The 18,780-nt window shown below is 33.8% G+C and overlaps 1 long non-coding RNA gene across 1 annotated transcript in view; it reads left to right on the top strand.

Moving 5' to 3' along the window:
- The first annotated feature begins 1,672 nt into the window (after window positions 1-1,672).
- The window catches only part of LOC126956884 (uncharacterized), a 40,055-nt gene continuing 22,947 nt past the window's right edge, over window positions 1,673-18,780 (top strand). The window contains exon 1 of the long non-coding RNA XR_007726523.1: window positions 1,673-1,777. This is a non-coding gene — a long non-coding RNA (uncharacterized LOC126956884). The remainder of the gene's footprint in view (window positions 1,778-18,780) is intronic.

The raw sequence follows: 18,780 nt of genomic DNA, 5'->3' as shown, positions 1-18,780 counted from the left end.
TTGCAATTTTAACATGTAGAAATGAACTTAGCTGCGTGTAATAGAAAACCTAACAAAAGGTTATGCAAATGAACACATATTTCTGATAACTAGATGTTCAAAACTATATTATTACTTTCTGGGTTTGTATATACATATTTCTTTTAAGTATATACATATGTATACACATGTTTGAATGCATATATATGAATATATGATACAATAAAGTGTGACATGTTTTATATTTTTAATATTGTTTATGCATTACACATTACATATCTTACATTACTGTTATATGTAGTTGGTACTTTTGGCATTCTGCCTAAAAATATCTGTATCAAAATCCATCGATTCATTTTTACCTTCTTTTTTTTTAATACTAGTGCAAGTGGCAATGTTACCAACTTTCCATTAGTACAAAACAGCTGGAAATTATTTTAGCATCAATTTTATCCATATTATTTTTGTTACAGGAGTCCATCTAAGATTAAATGAAGTGGGAATCACATAATAGTATGAATGCCAGGAGCGGTGGTTCATTGAGGGATTATATTTGAATAGTAATATGGTTTGGCTGTGAACTCAAATCTTATCTTGAATCAGAATAATCCCCATGTGTCAAGGGTGGTTCCAGGTGTAGATAATTAAATCGTGGGGACAGCTTCCCTCATACTGTTCCTGTGGTAGGGAATAAGTCTTAAGAGTTCTGATGGTTTTATAAATGGGTGTTTCCCTGCACACTCTCTCTCGCCTGTTGCCATGTAATACGTGCCTTTGCTTCTGCTTTGCCTTCTGCCATGATTGTGAGGCCTCCCTGGCCACGTGGAACTGTGAGTTCATTTAACCTCTTTTCTTTATAAATTACCCAGTCTCTTTTATATCTTTATTAGCAGTGTGAGAATGGACTAATACAGATAGGAAGTGTTATTTGGTATCTTTTGGAAACCGTGAATACTATTGGGGAAAGGTGAAGAAGCATGTAGTAAGAAACACTGGTGTTCTGGAAGATAGTATAAATAATAAATGAAATAATTTTAAAGCAATTAAAAAGAAACCCACAGAATTTTCCCAACACATTTTAAATACTATGGAATATTACTTGCTTTTTGATTTGGAATTTAAGATCCCAAATATTATTGAGTCTTTGCTGTACCTAAAATTTCATTATTATCAATTTTCATAAATATGCATTGGGAATAGCCGTATACTTGGCAGACATGAAAGATGCAAAAATTTAAAAGATACATGAACTATTCTCAAGATGCCTGTAATGGAAAAAGTGAACACATAATACAATTAGGTTGTTTCTGAAAAGTTTCATAGAGGTGATTGAATCTGAAAAGTATGTATATAATATTGAGAATATGTGATATGAGATAACTTTAAAAATATTCTGTAGATGAATGTGCATCGTTTGTTTAAATATAATTTTCATAAATATGTTTAGCTGAAATTCAGTTTCCATGTTGTTTATACATACTAAAATATTAAACACCTAGAAATGCAAATAAATTATTGGTCAGTGCTATGGTATGTCCCTCCCAAATTCATGTGTTGAAACCTAATCACCATTCTGTAGTTAGGTGATGGAGCCTATGCGAGGTGGTTACATCATGAGGGCAGAGCTTTGGTGAAGAGTATTAATGTCCTTATAAAAGATGCCTGAGGAAGTTTGTTTGCCCTTTTTACCACCCAAGGACACAGCAAGAAGGTGCCATCTATGAAACAGAACGTGAACATTCACCAAACACCAAATTTGCTGGTGCCTCGATGTTGGAATTTTGAGCCACCATAACTGGTAAGTAAGAAATTTCTATTGTGTATAAGCAGCCCAGTCTGAGGTATTTCATTATAGTATCCCCAGAAGGACTAAGACCCGCAGTTATAAATACAGTTGGCGTTCCATATCTATGAGTTTCACATTTGTTGATTCAAACAACCAAGGATGGAAACCAATGGATAGGGAGGGCCACTGTACATATTTTCCATCTGTGGTTGGTGGAATCCGCAGATGTAGATCCTGTGGATACAAAGGGTGGATTATGAAACACCCTTTAATATAATGGACTTGTGCATCCTCAGATTTTTCTATCAGGAGATCCTGAAACCAATCCCCTGCAAACACCAAAAGGACAACTGTGTATTTCTTGAAAACTTCTATTTGGAACACTTCCACTAAATCAATTAAATAGAATTTTAAAACATTTTTTCTTCTCCTGAGTCTCAACATTTATCTCCAGTATGCAGCAGATGAATCTGTACCTGCACTGAAGTAGCTTGGCAATTTTTTAAATAGTCTTGCTACTGAGAAATAATGAGGAGACTATTCATCAAATATTACGCAGAAGTAACTCAAAAAAAAGTTTAACCTTGTATGAAACCTCTTCTTTCTTGGATTCCAATAATGTATATTAGATGAATGATGCTTATTTTCTAAGTCATCAATTTTTGATGATATTAGCATTCAATTTTCTTCTGTATAGTATTTTCATCTTACATTTCACTACTATTATTGTCAGTTATAACATCTGAATTTCTTCAGAGTTAGGCATTATGCCTGAAATTGCCATAGATTTTTGTACTGCTTCTAAAGGTATAACACGAAATTCTTGTATTTCCTTTCACAGTTTCTTTAAAATGATATGTAAACTTGAAAGTACATCTGTAGAGGGTATCCTGTAAGGTTTACTTTATTTTTAGAGCTTATTCTTGTACTTGATAAGGTTCCACGTAGATGACTGCCCTTGAAAGAAATTAAAGCAAAAATAAATGACATTGCTAGAATATACCCAAGATAAAAATATACTGATACTTCATAATTTGTTATAAATGTAGATTTTTCAATGATTCTGAAGTGGTCAATAATAAAACTTCACGGATGCTGTGTATGTTAAATTTGTGTTGAAGGTGCTTATATTTTTCAGAGGTGATCTTTTCATAATATTCAATAGCATTTGTGATCTACAAAAAACAAATAAAATATTACTTATTGTTGAATTATTATATTGAAATATTTTTTCAAGACTGTATTTATTGTTTCCATCCTGCGTCTATCTTTCTCAAATTTCTGAAATGTAGGCTATATGTATTATATAGCTTTAATCACAGTAGCACAACATACCAAGCCATGCCAAAACCTTATTGGCATACAACAATTAGGATTTCTTTAGGTCATCTTTATACCTGGTCTAGATTCACACAGGACTGCTTCACATGGGCTGGACTCACTCATCATCTATGAGTTGGCAGATACTTGACTGACCTAGGCCGGCCTCTGTAATTCAGCTGTTCTGGTGTGACTCTGTTTCATTTGTCTCTAAATCTTCTCAATCGGATCAGAGAGATAATATGGAGATATTCCTTTCATGGTGGCGGCAGAGGTAAAAGATAACAAACAGAAAAAATACACTACCTCCTATACTTGGCTCAGAAGCAGACTGTTAACACACACATTCATGTTATTCAATTGACCTAAGCAAATTACAGGGCAAAACACAAATCCAAGGAGTGGGAAATATGTAGTCCTTCCACACTCCCACACTTTAGTGGAAGGAACTGCAAAGTTACATGCCAATGGCATGAGCCCAGGGAAGACTGAGCAATCAGGGTCACTAGGGTGCCCAATGACAACATTAGTCTCTGGCAATCTGTATTGTAAATATATTGAAATTTCTTTTTAAATATAAAGAACAATATTTTTAACATGTTATTAACTAGATTCTCTAAAATGTTGACAGTGACTTAAGTGGATAAATTTTAGTTTTCGGGAATATGATTGGAAAGTTTTAGTATTTGATTTGTAGATGGATAATTTTTTTTTTTTTTGAGACGGAGTCTCGCTCTGTCGCCCAGGCTGGAGTGCAGTGGCGCGATCTCGGCTCACTGCAAGCTCCGCCTCCCGGGTTCACGCCATTCTCCTGCCTCAGCCTCCCGAGTAGCTGGGACTACAGGCGCCCACAACCGCGCCCGGCTAATTTTTTGTATTTTTTTTGTAGAGACGGGGTTTCACCGTGGTCTCGATCTCCTGACCTTGTGATCCGCCGCCCGCCTCGGCCTCCCAAAGTGCTGGGATTACAGGCGTGAGCCACCGCGCCCGGCCCTAGATGGATAATTTTAACTGGACATACTGTGTAGGAATTTCTATTTTAAACCTTACATTTCATAGTTTTTTTAGAAATGTATAATGTACTGAAGTAAATACTAGAAATTATGAATGAAAGATTAAAAACTTAGTAATAATTATAGTATAATTTGACAAATATAGTATTTCTGCTCTGAATTAAAATTAATACTTTATTTAAATCACTAACAAATAAACTTGTATTTTAACAGAACTTAAAATTGCATTTACATGATAAGTATTAAGGCTTTAGTAAAGCAAGTAACAAAGACACTATCTGTACCCTACACGCCAATCTTTTGCTGGATCTTGGGAACTTAACTCATTTTCAGTCAGCTTCGTTATAGTTTTTATTATCAATATGACCAGGGAAATCATTAACTTCGGTCCTTATTTCAATTGAAATATATAGCAAAGTGAGTTTATATCAAAGATCCCCTGGTGAAACTACAGATAGAACAAAATGGCCTGAGGGAAAATTCGGTCTCTCATGCGTTTGCTAGATAATGTTTTTTCAGATCTGATACTTTCTGTACTTAAGCAATTCCTCAGTAGCCACGTCCAGAAATAACACTAAGTTTTCCAAATCTCAGAGTATGATATCTTCTGTAGTTATTTTGCTTTGTCTCAATTTCACGTCTTGCAAGTTGTCACTCCATGTACATGAAATGAGACAAGCTATCTCAGCAAAGACTTTAGACATTATTAAAGAATACTGCCATCCACAGCATTTCTTTCTTCTTCTTTTTTTCTTTAATTTAATCTTTCCAGTCAAGAGTAGAAGTACTAGCATAAGACATTCAGGGTGAACTACTTTTATGATGTAACTTGACCTTGAGAATGATTCAAGGCAATACTATTTGAAATACACTTTGATTTGCTTCAGTGAAAGAGAGGAGAGGTCAAGGGATTGCCCCATATCTAGGTGGTCACGAAAAAATATATTTACTTCAAATTCAACTTATTTAGGTTGTTCGGCACTCATACAAACTCTAAATAATACACACAAAGAAAACAAAGCTCTGAGGACTACTACATGGTACAGAAAGGCTTAATGACCTCTCAACAGACTCTTAAAAACACAGATGTGTGAGTGGTGATTTAGGCTCAAACCATATGAAGAATAGAAAATAATACCAGAGGGAGATTTAGAACATGCATTTTCCCAAGGGTTAGTGATCCAATTACCATTAGAGCTATGTGGAAAGGGACTTTCACTTATCTCTAGACAGTGTAATTTGAAATGCCCATTTCAGTTCACTTCATCACATTTATAATATTCCAGAAACATTGCCTTGTTTACGCCCTCTCATATGATGCCATTCAGGATCATATAAAAAGGTTGAAAGCATAAAAATACAATGCGGCATATTCACTAAAGCTGAAAGACAAAAGAAAGCAGCATATAAAAGCTCATTCTATTAATCTGGCTCTTAAATATATCTTTATTGTCTGGGAATATGTTATAGAATGCAGCTTATTCTAAGCTACACTGTGTTGTGTCATAATAGGTAAATCACCGTCAACCCCTCGACTTTAGTAGATATCACCTCTGTAGCAAGGTGGAACTGGAAAGCATGTTGGTGTAAAAGGTGGCATACAGCAAGAAACAGACTCTCACAATAGAGTTAGGGATCTGGCCTTTTTCTTCAACCAATATAAAACAACTTTTAATACAACTGGAAAGAAAGATTAAACCTAGTTTCCACATTAAGATATGTTTACACACAATGATCTTTACAGAATATTTCCTTCCTAACTTGATATATTCTGTATTGCAGACAGAATTTTTCTGCTCAAATGTGAATTATTCTTAGAATGTTAGACTTCAAGGGCACATTGTAGTGATAGGTACGCTGTCTTCAATTTGGACTGACTATACCCTTATCAGGGTTATGCAATGTAATCTTGCTTCTGGCATTCATCTTATTACCTGATAAGTACCTATTACCTGATAGTACTTATTACCTGATAAGTACAGAGTCCCACTGACCTATGTGGAGAAGGGTAGAGACTGTTTAGTAGCCTAATGTCAAACTTTAGATATGTTTGCAACAGATCAAATATAGCATCTTAACATTTAAGTTTCTTCAAGTAAAACAAATTCTACTGAGATAAAACTCAAATGAAGGAAACAAATTTACATATGCCCTGTTTCTCCAAAATGACTTTCTCCTTCAATTACATGTGTAATATACTATCACAGCCTGGAGGAGGCTGAGATAGGTTAGGTGGAAAATATATGTTGTGAAAGAACTTTTAAGCTAATTTCTGATGTATGTATAAAAGTCATGTTGAAATGATAGAAAAAAAGATTAGGAGAGAGGGTTATGTTTATTCCAGTCAGATAGATCAGCCTAAAAGCTCTGAGATCTTCTACTTTCCAGAAATAATTCTTCCACATCTCAAATTTACCTAGGATTTTGGGTTTTTTTTTTTTTCTTTTCTTTGTATATACTCTCTGTCTCTCAAAACAAGTGCTTCCACTATAGACACACACATACTCTCACATACAAATTCTACAAGGCATTTTCTTTTTGAAGTCTCATAAACAACTAAGGCACAACATCATACAAACTGATGAAACCACTTACAAAACTCCAAACACACCCCCATATACTGTTTTCCTACATTTAATATTTGTGAATGACTCTATCAGTCCAATATTTATAAAAATACAGTTACCATTTGCTTGGAATCCCACCTTCTAAATATATTTTGAATTAACACATGTTCTCTCCATCTGCACTATAAACATCACAGGTTTAACTCGATTATTACTATCTTTCTAATGCTTTTCTAACATCAACTATCCATATAATTTTCCTCTTCCTCCTTGTCCCTCTTTTGTCCTTCTCCTCCTCTTCTCCTTCTCCTTGTTCTTCTCCTTCTCCTTCTTGTTCTCCCTATCCCTCTCTCAAATGCTTCCCCCATTATTACCTGCATTTTTGTCTGTGGTTCTGCCTATATATTTTTAGAGTAATTCTAATATTTGCTGTAACAGATAAATAAAAAAATGCTATATAGACTTAAACTTATGTTCTAATTGAGATTATTGTCCATAGATCAAGGAAGCAGATCATTCTATTTTATGGTGCTGCTACCTTCAATACATGGCAGCTAAGATCACCAAAATAGGGCATCAAGTATGGAGGAATAGGTTTGGAAAGTTTAAATGGCCTAAGCCCAGTGGGTTGCATTTTACTTCAATTCACATTTCATTGACGGCCAATATCCAGTTATATGGCCATTTCCAACTGTAACAGTTGGAAAATATATTCCAACTCATTGATCAGGAAGAAGAGAAAATAATGCATTTTATCAATACTAGCCAAACAAACCTACCGATGAAAGGACTGCTTCTGCAGGTGGTAGCTTGAAATTAGTAAACTCTTCTGGCTTAGACTGGGTGGACAAATTAAATCCATTACACAAGGACTAAAAACCCACTTTAAGTTCATTTGCATATTAGATATGCCAATGTATTTCACTAGCAATAAAGTTGGTAGTATTCCTCTGTATATTTTTCAGCTGTAGAACAAAGCAGTCTTGCCCTCAGTATGCATGTGAATGTTTTAAATGGCTGATACAACCTTAGTTATCTTCCCTGCTGTTTAAATCTCCTATGAAAATTTCTTTACTTCCTCTACCACTTCACTTGCACTCCAAATGTGCTAAAATCATTCTTGCCCCAGCCACCACTATGCCTTTGCTCTTTACTGCACAGGAATTCTTCTCCATTCCCATCCTAATACCTATTTATCTTCAAAGTCGCTGTTTAGAGCCACTTCTCTTCAGGAAATCTTATCTGACTTTTGATACTCTAAGTTCGATGTCTCATTTGATACTCTAAAATGCCTTATTGTAACACATACCACATTGTATTATAATCATCCGCTTACTTGTCTGTCTCTCCTAATAAATTTAAGAATGCAAATCTTATTTCTATACATTTCCAGTGACAACTAACATAGTGCCTATGTATTAGTTTCTTAGGGTAACATACAAAATATCACAAAAGTGTAAAACAAACAAACAAACAAAAACATATCCTGTCACAGTTCTGGAGACTAGGAGTCTAGCATCGACATGCTGACAGGGTCTCATTCCCTCCAAAGGATCTAGGGATGATCTATTCCAAGCATTTCTCCTAGTGTTTTCACATGCCTTGGCTTGTAAATTCATCACTTCAATCTCTGCTTTCATATTCTGAGGCTCCCCTTTCTGTGCCTGTGTCTTTATATGGCCTTCGTACGAGGATAGAAATCATTGAATTTGGGGCCCACTCTAGCCCAACAAAACCTCATCTTAACAGAAAAGTGAAATGATGGAGACCGAATACCATTTTTTAACCTTGATTAAGCCACTGATTCTTCTTGGTCATCAAAACAATTGAATGACTAACAAATACTTGTTTTGTATTGTATTCTATAATTTGTATTTAACCACTTTAAATAGATATACTTTCACAGCTATGATGAAGAAATATATACTACAAAATATATTTTATACAAACTAGTTTCATCTTCTTTGTGAAATGATCCTTTATATGAAATCTAACTGAAATGAGAATATGTATTAATTGTGAAACAGATTATGGTGTTTATCACTACAAATACTAAAAAAGGATTAAAGTATTTTAATGATCAAATTATATGGTTACTTTTATTAAAACATCATGTAACAAACTTAATGTGGTTTGAGAGATGGCATTGCTAGATTTCATGAAATGTGAGCAAAGTAATAAAATTTAATGCCTATTCACATTAACATGCCTTCAGTTTCAAATATTCTTTTTAATTAGTGGAATAGAAAATCATGAGGACAAATCATCAAACCATTGTCAAGCCTCCTGAAAAATACTTATGCCCAGAAATTTTTCACTCACCCTGATGAAACCAGAGTCTAATTGACTTTTTTCCCCAAAGATCATATTCAACTCTCATCTTATCTTTGAAGTCTCCTCCTCCTTGTCCCCAGTTGTATATGTTACACTATACATTTCTTCTTACATGGAACCTTTAATGCTCTGGCTTTCTATAACCCAGAGTACCATAGAACCCAGAGTACCACAGAACCCTGCATGAGCCACACTATAAAGGTGAGATATATATATATCTATTATATATATAATAGATATATAATATATATATAATAGATATATTATATATATTATATATCTATTATATATATAATAGATATATAAAGTAACTATAAAGGTGTCATATGTATGTCATATATATGTCATATACATATATGTCATATATACGACACCTTTATAGTTACTTTATATATATATGACATATATATGATACCTTTATAGTTACTTTATATGTGTATGTGTGTGTGTCTATATATATATGAATCAGGAGACAAAGAAGAAAAATTGGCCCATTATATTTTCCTTACTAGTGTATAAATAGCTTAGCTTTCAGAATAGAGAAAAAAAAATTTAGTAAATATCTAAACTTGGTTATTTTACTAATTCTGCAGAAAGAAAAAAACTATAACATATTAAAAGCAAGAAGCTACTTGCTGTAGAGGCATATATATTATATGTAATGTCTAATAGTGTGCAAGCGTGTACATTGGTTAATAGGAAAAGAGCAGATTGCTAAGCTCTGCACAGCCCTCTGGAATCTCCAAGATCTATTATTGTTACTCAGCAATGCAAAATAATTGTCTTCACGAAGAAGGGCTTCTCCAAAGAGCTTAGCAATCTGCTAAAATAGAATCCTTGAATAAGTATTTGTGTTATGAAAGGTGAAGCAGTAAAAAACAAAAACAAAATAAAACCTAAATATATTCATTTAATAGGTTCCAAAAGGTCAGGGAGAAAACTTTTAAAATTGAATGAAAACATTAATCTATTATAGCCACAAATGATCTACTACGAGATGAAGATAACAATTTAGAGTTATAAATAAAATTTATTTATGAGACCAAAAACATGACGACCAAAAAGAAGAGAGGGTTCGTGGTTAAGGTCTTCACCAAAGGCCTATTAACAAGGATTATAAGTTCAATACAGAACAAGTTTCTACTTAGACTAGCATGGTTTTAACTGTTGGATTTAAGAATATATGTTTAAAATCCAGTTCTAAAGTATGTATGGCTTATTTCATAGAATGAATTTAATTAATGTTATCTAATCCGTGGTGGTTCACATGAAATTCTTGGTTCATAGCTTTCTTAAAAAATTGCTTGAAGTATGCTAGAGTTATTCGGTATAACCTGAATAACTGACCTTTGAAAAAAAGAACCTATATGTTGATTGGTTGCTGGTTATGCTACTTAAACAGAGTAGGCTTAACAAAGAATCACTGTGAGTTAATTATCGCAGTTACACTGTTAGTTTCTACAAATAATATTTTATTACTCGAAGAGTAATTTTGTCATCAATAGAAAGTGATAAATTCTTGTACATTACATCTATTTAATTATAACTTTTCCTCAAGATACTAAAATAGTTGGGACAAACTTTTAAAAGTATAGACATACACCCTTGGATGATCATAATTATTCTAAAGATTGAGAATAAGAATGGTGCTTGATGTTGTCCCTTGGATAGACTTAAGAAAATACAGTTTTTCTCCCAGTGGTACAGATAAAGAAAAATTAGTTCTGATATTTTTGTTGTGCATTTATGCTATCTCATTCACTCATTATTCCTCAAAGAAACATAGATCTGAATCTTGGTAGGTATCTTACAGTTGCATTTAAGAGTTTACATCAAAAATACCATGGTTCAGTTGATTTATAGTTATGGTACAAATGAGAAGTTCTAGCCCAGGGTTTCCATCTAATAATTAAAAAGCAATGGCTGTAGATAAAACAGATGGGGACTAGAGTGTCCTCTCTTCTCTTAATGTTGTCTCAAGCAGAGGCAATAATTCATCAAGTGTAAGCCCTATCCTGGGAAAATCTTTCCTGCATTGACGGGTCAACAGGGTGGTACAATTTTCCAGCTCTCTTGCCTCAATTTGAAAGATTTCTGGAAGCCTATTTCAGCCTCTAAGCTCTGTACAAAATCTCCTGAAGCCTCTGTTGTGGTTTTCTTGCAGGTAAAATTCCACCCCTGCCCAGTCCTACATCCTCATGCTTTTATAGGTATTGTTATGCCCACAGTATAAATCTATGTGCAGATCCTCAGTTTAGAGGCTATTTCTACACTACCCAACTCATAGTACGCTTAAAATTAAGAACAATCTGAATGTCCATCGAATAACACAGAGGATCAGATTGTGAAGGTAGCCTCCCTTGAATTAGAGTTCTTACACACTTTGTAATTATACAATAATTTCAAATTATATGTTTAAAATTCACATGAAAAGAAGGCAGAGGTCCAGGAACTCTTGCAAGGTTTCCTAGGTCCTTTTTTGTATCATTGGACATACTCAGGCTTTGGGTAACAGATGTAGTTTCTAGGTGAAGTATAAGGTCAGCTCACCTATGCAAAAGTAGTAATTTAGGTAATGAAATATCCACGGTTTATACTCAGATAATTGCATTGCTTATGTCACATTTTAAGGGAGCCATGTCCTATAAATCCATAGATCCCAGATGTGTTAACAATAAGGAACCCTAGACAAGCAGCCACAATGGACTAAAAGTGTTTCATAGATAAGTAATCTCTTGACAGGAAAAACAAACAACAACAACAAAAATTCTTTTTTGCCAGGAGGTCTGACATTATTATGCTTACAAGGTGATTAGACCGGGACAGCTGTCATCTTTGTTTTGCGGGGAAAAGAACAGAACAGATCACAAACCTGATGCTTACATTTTTACCCTCTATTACCAGAATGGATTAATACATTGTGACATACTCGCAATTAGGCTCTCAAAAAATAAAGAAAATGAGGGCCGGGCGCGGTGGCTCAAGCCTGTAATCCCAGCACTTTGGGAGGCCGAGACGGGCGGATCACGAGGTCAGGAGATCAAGACCATCCTGGCTAACACGGTGAAACCCCGTCTCTACTAAAAAATACAAAAAACTAGCCGGGCGAGGTGGCGGGCGCCTGTAGTCCCAGTTACTCGGGAGACTGAGGCAGGAGAATGGCGTGAACCCGGGAGGCGGAGCTTGCAGTGAGCCGAGATCCGGCCACTGCACTCCAGCGGGGGCGACAGAGCGAGACTCCGTCTCAAAAACAAAAAAAAAAAGAAAAAAGAAAATGAATGACAACAACATTGACAACCTAGATGAATCTTATGAGCATAACATTAGATGAAAGGAACAAGACACAAAGTGATATACACTAATTTGTTCCATTTATCTATACATTTAAAGACAGGCAAAACTTAACTATATATTAGCAGTCAATGTGGTACTGGTATAGTGTGAATAATTATGTCCCCTCCAAAATGATAATTGAAACTTAATCCTCAGTGCTATATTAAGAGATGTGACCCTTGGGAGGTGACTAAATCTTAAGGGCTCTGCTCTCATGAATGGGATTAAAACTCTTATGGAAGTGCTTGAGATTCAAGGAAACTGTCTCTTGCCCTTCAAACCCTTCCACCATGTGAGGACACAGCTTTCCTGCCCTGTGCAGGATGCAGCAACAAGGTGTCTTCCGGAAGCAGAGAGACTGGCTCCTCACCATCCAGCACCTTCATCTGGGACATTCTAGTCCCAAGAACTGTGAGAAATAATTTTCTGTTGTTTATAAATTACCAGGTTTCAAGTGTTTTGTGACAGCAGCACAAATGGACTAAGACCTTTGGAAATAATAAGTGTAATGATTGAGAGGGAGTACAAAGAGTTTCAAAGGAACTGATTCATGACTTGGGTATGGCTGTTTTATGAATATTCACTTCTGACAAATTCACTCAGGTATACATTAATGATTTGTGCAATTTTTATTTATAGAAAACATTTTAAAAGCATAAAGAGAATATCTGATGTGAATGTCAATCTTTAATAGAAGTCTATTTTCTTATATCCTTACTTACAAAAAGAATACCACGCTTAGAGAATTTTACATAGGATTCCTACACAATATTTATGAAATTGTTCATTCCTATATCAAACAATCTCTTCCAGAAAATAAAGATAGAATACTCACAAGAATATATTAAAAATATAATTTTACTTGTATATCAACATTATAGATAGGCAAAGGAAGTAAAATTTTATGTCAACATCACAAATAAGCATAATACATAGATGCCAAAATCTATCTTAAAAATAAAAATTAGAAAATTAAAATCAGAATAAAAAGTAATCTCTCTGTCTCTTCATATATTTATGTATATATACACAGAGATATACATTCATTTGTACTCATATGCTTCTCACCTGCCTATGTTTATTAGTGTGTATAATATATATACATATATAAGCATATATATTCATGTCTATGTACATATACATATGACTACTTTATATCTAAGAAATTATGTAATATTTATAATATTATACATATTATATATATGTATACAAAGACATAAAAATGGAGACAGATTAGGGAGAAGAGAGACAGACAAGCACATATTAGAACTTGATATACGACAAAGTTGTTAATGTTCCTGACAGGTTTTTTGGAATATTTATCTGGACTGTAAAACAGTATCTTTATTAGTTTCCAGAAAAATAAATTGTTATAATTGTGAACTGTGATATTTCAATTATTTAGAAAAAGTATAAATTATATTCTAATTTTACAGAAATTAGAATCAGAACTTTTTTCTACAAAAGACGAGATAGTAGATAGTTTAGATATTGAAGACCAAGAGAAAAAATTTGAAGATTTCATGTATACCCGTTTATATAAGAGAGAAAATGAGTTCCTATGAACTATTGAATAAACTTTTTTTTTGTAATACGTATCTACTAACGAGAATAACAAGATTCTTTTCTTCCTTCTTCCTTCTTTTCTTTTTTCCTTTCAGATATAGTTTGGCTGTGTGTCTCTGCCCAAATCTCATGTTAAAATGTAATTCCAAATGTTGAAGGTGGAGTCTGGTGGGAGGTGACTGGATCATAGGGGCAGATTTCTCATGAGTAATTTAATACCATTCTTTTGGTGCTGTCCTCATGATAGTGAGTGAGTTCTTACGATATCTGGTTGTTTAAAAGGGTTTGGCACCTTCTCTGTCTCTCTTGCTCCTGCTTTCACCAAGTGAAATGCCTGTCCCAACAGGATTGCCTTCTGCCATGTATATAAGTTCCCTGAGGCCTCCCTAGAAGCCAAAAAGATGCCAGCATCATGCTTCCTAGACAGCCTGCAGAACTGGGAGCCAGTTACATATCTTTTCTTTATAAATTACCCAGTCTCAGATGCATACTTATAGCAATGAAAGAATGGTCTAGTACATTCTGTCTTTCTTTTTGCTTCATTGAAACTCAAAATTTGTGTTCCATATCATAAAAATCTATTGCAAGTATTCATTTATTAATGTTGATCTGTGATTAGATTTTTCTTATTTTTTTCTATGAAAATCTGTCCTCATGGAGATAACTACTGTGAAATGTTGGTATCGATCAAGAGGCATATGCTTTTAATTGAGCATATTTATAGACTTCTATTAGGTTGTTGTTCTAATATTTGCTTTTTATCATGTCGTTACATTGGAAATCACTTCCAATTAAAGGTTGTAGGAAGTAACTCGATTTTATAATTAAATTCATCTTGAAATATAAACATTTTTCTTTCAATTTTCACTGAAGTCTTGAAAACACTGTTAAAATGGTAATTTGAACCCACAAAATTTATATACTAAAAAATTGTGTGCAAGCGTAGATTTTGCTTCTTATTTTGACAGTACAGACAGTGTAAAAGCGTAATTCTGTGTTGTTTTCAAAAATCATTTCAGCATATTTATGTTTCTTATAAAAGCACTGTTTTGTTAAATTAATTAATTAACATGGCTAAGTACACAGCAAGAGCTAATTTTTAAAATCAAACACTATTTTATAACAGTGGTTGAAGGAAGTTCTTCTCCTTCAAAAAACAATACAACATGTGCTGTAGACATAATGCTTATACACCAAACACTATTTTATAACAGTGGTTGAAGGAAGTTCTTCTCCTTCAAAAAACAATACAACATGTGCTGTGGACATAATGTTTATACACCCCCAAAAACTCATATATCAAAACCACATACTGTTTTTATAAAGGTGATACCTTTGGTAGGTGATTAGATTAGGAGAATGGAGCCCTTGTGAATGACATTAATGTCATTTGAACAGATACTCCAGAGAGTTCTTCTGCCCACACGGCCATGTGAGGCCAGAGACAAGATGGGGGCAGTCTATCAACCAGGAAGCGAGCCCTCACCAGATACTGAATGTGTAGGTACCTTGATCTTGGATTTCCCAGGCTCCAGAACTATGAACCATAAATTTCCATTGCCTATAAGTTGTTAAGTGTATAGTATTCATTTCTAGCAGCCCAAACTGAGTAAGACGATTTCTATCCTTAGTATGGAGCAAGATTGAGGTGATATATTTTCATTAGAAATAATTATGGTAGGTATTCAAATAGTTAATTATTTCAGAATTATCATTGGAAGACAGAAACACTGTATTACTCATAACAAGAACAGTTTCTATTTGCTGAATGATTTTACTGTATGTCATGACTAATTTTACCTGTCAACTTGAGTGGACTAAGCGATGCCCACACAGCTGGTAAAACGTTATCGCTTGGGATGGCTTTGAGGGTGTTCCTGGAAGATATAAGCATTTAAATTGGCAGACTGAGCAAAGCAGATAGCCCTTACCAATATGGGTGGCATCATTCAACCAGCTGAGGGTCCAAATGCAACAAAAGATAGAAAAAAATTACTATCACTTCTGTAGCTAGAACATCCATTTTCTTTAATCCTCAGACCTCAGAGCTCCACATTCTCAGCTCTTTGGACTCTGGAATGTACACCATTATTGCTCCTTATTCTTAGGCCTTTACTCTTCGATCAGGACTGACATCATCAGGGTCCTTGTTCCCAGGTCTTTGAACTAAAACTGAATTATACCTCCACTTTTACTGGTTCTTCAGTTTTCAGACAACTTATCACTGGATTTGTCAAGTCTCCATAATCACAAGAGCCAATTCCCATAATAAATCCCCTCATATATTTATGTAAGTCCTATTGGTTTTGTTCTTTGGAGAATGTTGACTAATGCAATGCATATATATAAATTACATGTTTTTCAAAAATTTAAAAAAATGATTATCCTGTAGTAATAATGAGAATGATGTCAAGGGCAGTAATTTCTTATTTACTAAGAATAAGTGATTTTATTTGAACAATAGTATGAACAGAGGAAAGAAAATTTTATTCTGAATGGACGCTTGTTTACTCATTATTATTTCCAATTCTTCAGAAAACATGAAAGGTAGAAGGAAAAACAATATCCCCAAGGAGATGAATTTGTTCTTCTGGGTTTTGTTGTTGTTACTGTTTTGTTCTTTTTCTACAAAGAAGTAGAATTATCTCAGGTAATATAGTCAAAATAATAATAATAATAATTGGAAGACTATTATATTTTTTAGCTAACCACTGGAGTTTTGAATTAAATTAGTGTGTTCAAGTGAAGTAGCTTTGTGTAGTGATTTATTATAAATATTAATATTGCCAAAAATGTTTTTCAGACTTTTCATTTTTACCAAAAATATATTTTATCTTCTCTCTCCTAGATTAATCACACATTTATATCTCATTAGTAATACTAAATATAGTTTTATTATTTATTATAACTTTTTTTCTATTCTATTCATACTGTTCTAGATTCTATTTAGGTTTTTCCAATCTTTATTATTATTATATTTTTGCAAGAGTGAAGAAGGGATGTAGTTATAAATAAATCCTGGTGGAAAGATTTCTTGGTACATTGGTATCACATTAACTAATGTGTTAGTTAACGTGATGCCATTTACAAGTTTTCCTCTTTATAAAATTGTACTTTGATAGTTCCACCTAACCCTCATTCACATTCTAACATTTCCACAATTACTATTTTTATATTTTTAATACATATCTTTAGACATGTTTGAATCCTAGAAAAAGTACATAAAATTATCCACACATTATTTAATCAGGTGTAATAACATTATGCTGTAGGTCATACCTTCCTTTTGATTTAAGTCTGTGTTTTCAAACGTATATTTTTTCCTGTATTTAAATGTAGCATATTAATTTTGAGTGGTCTATAGTAATCCATCATATGTACGTATCATCTTTATTTATTTGCTTATTGATAAACACCTCAAATGCTACAACTAATGTGTTGCAATAAATATCCACCTGTCTGTTCCCTTATGAAACTTTTCATTATATATTCAGAAATAAGTACTTGAGTCCATTTCCTGGATATAGAATATTTACATAGTTAATTTCAATAAAAACTACTAGAATGCTATCTAGAATGGCTGACTAAGTTTATAGTCCCACACTAAATGGAAATCATTCCAATTTTCTCTTACGCACATCAATATACTTAGTTGGATACCATTTTTAAATGTTACCAAAAAACTACGTGTACATTTAAATTTCATCATTTTTATTATTGTTTTAATACTGTTCTATCACTAAAATGGCATTATAAATCAGTAAAAGAGGATTAATTGTTTCAAATTGTATAAATACGTATAGAGAAATTAAACATACTTGTCACAGACTGAGAGACTCTATTGGTGATGTCTAAGATCTGCGAGAGACTGATACTGAGAAAGACCCTCTTTTCTGACCAAAACTTTAGGCAACCTCCTCTGAGTCCTCTGCTTAAGTTGATCTGAGCTTGAGCTTCCTACTTGTCCTTGTAGATTCCAGTTTGAGTAAGAGTTCTGCTAAGTCAGTTTAGGGAAGTACTCGTTGGTATCTGACCACTTTCCATATCTACTCACCCTTATCTACCTTGGGCAATAATCTTGTCAAGTCAGTTTAGCCAGGACCCCTTGTTCTTGATGTTTACTCTTAGTAATTTTCCATCCACTGACTACACCCCCACAACCCTGTTCCTTGTTTTCAAATCTCCACTTGTCCTTGTTGGAGTTGGAGTTATGTTTCTGTCATCCACTGGTCCACTGGAAGACATCATTCCAGTGGTCCATATACTCATCACAAGGACCCGATTAAAAAAAGTCTGTATTACCATCTTTAACAAATCTTATAAATAATATTTTTAAACACTACTACTAGATAATAAGAACTTCAAGTCAATAAGAAAGAACATGTAAATACAGTAAAAGTTTGGCACAGATGTGTATAGGCAATTGTTGGAGAGAGAAATCTGACTAGCTAAACTTATTACACAATCCTACCAGTATAAAGAAAAAAAGAAATTACAACAAAAAATAAAATCTAATACATTTGCATCAAGAGATGAAGAGTTCTCATTTTATTAAATTAATAAAATAATTAAGAATATAAATAAGATATAATGATGTTAATATATATTATTTCTTATTTGTATAAATTTACAGGGCACAAGTGTAATTTTGTTACATGTACAAATTGCATAGTGATCAAGTCAGGACTTTTAGTTATCATGATCTAAATCTAAAAATGGCAAGATAGTCCCAAGATGTGTACTCTTGATTATTATTGTCCAATTAAGAATTAATACTGGCTGGGCTCAGTGACTCACGCCTGTAATCCCAACACTTTGGTAGGCTGGGGCAGGTGGATCACTTGAGGCCAGGAGTTTGAGACCAGCCTGGCCAATATAGTGA

This window comes from Macaca thibetana, chromosome 6 (genome assembly GCF_024542745.1).
Source record: "Macaca thibetana thibetana isolate TM-01 chromosome 6, ASM2454274v1, whole genome shotgun sequence".
Taxonomy (NCBI): domain Eukaryota; kingdom Metazoa; phylum Chordata; class Mammalia; order Primates; family Cercopithecidae; genus Macaca; species Macaca thibetana.
The sequence above is the reverse complement of the archived record's forward strand: the minus strand, read 5'-3'. Positions and strand labels throughout refer to the sequence as shown.